This window comes from Colobus angolensis, unplaced genomic scaffold (genome assembly GCF_000951035.1).
Source record: "Colobus angolensis palliatus isolate OR3802 unplaced genomic scaffold, Cang.pa_1.0 Scaffold370, whole genome shotgun sequence".
Taxonomy (NCBI): domain Eukaryota; kingdom Metazoa; phylum Chordata; class Mammalia; order Primates; family Cercopithecidae; genus Colobus; species Colobus angolensis.
In genome coordinates, this window is record NW_012117044.1 from 1,735,526 (window position 1) to 1,736,386 (window position 861).

An 861-nucleotide genomic window follows, 5' to 3' on the forward strand; every position below is an offset into this window, starting at 1 on the left:
TGAAATCACATAGTATATGGCCTTTTGAACTGGCTTTTTTTCACTGAGCATAATTTGCTTGAGATCCATCCAAGTTGTTGAATGTATCAATTGTCGGTTCCTTTTTATTGCTGAGTAGTATTCCGTGGTATGGGGGTATCAGAGTTTCTTTAACCATTCACCCACTGAAGAGCATTTGTGTTTTTCCCAGTTTTTGGCAACTGTGAATAATGCTGCTGTGGACATTTGTGACCAGGTGTTTGTGTGAATAGTTTTCATTTCTCTGTGATAACTGTGAATGTGGTTGTTGAGTTTTATGGCCAGTATATATTTAATTTTATAAGAGACTACCTGCCAGGCGTGGTGGCTCACACCTGTAATCCCAGCACTTTGGGAGGCTGAAGTGGGAGGATCACCTGAGTTTAGGAGTTCAAGACCAGCCTGGCTAATCTGGTAAAACCCCGTTTCTACTAAGAATACAAAAAATTAGCCAAGCATCATGGCGCACACCTGTAATCCCAGCTACTCTGGAGGCTACTCTGGAGGCAGAGGCAGGGGAATTGCTTGAACCCAGGAGGCGAAGGTAGCAGGGAGCCAAGATCTCGCCATTGCACTCCAGCCTGGGCAACAAGAGCAAAACTCCATCTTAAAAAAAAAGAAAAAAAGAAAGAAACTATCAAGCTATTTTCCAGGGTGGCTGTACCATTTTACATTACTTTTTTTGTGAGATGGAGTCTTGCTCTGTTGCCCAGGATGGAGTGCAGTGGCCCAATCTCGGCTCACTGCAACCGCCACCTCCCAGGTTCAAGCCATTCTCCTGCCTCAGACTCCTGAGTAGCTGAGATTACAGGTGCCCGCCACCACTCCTGGTTAATTTAAAAA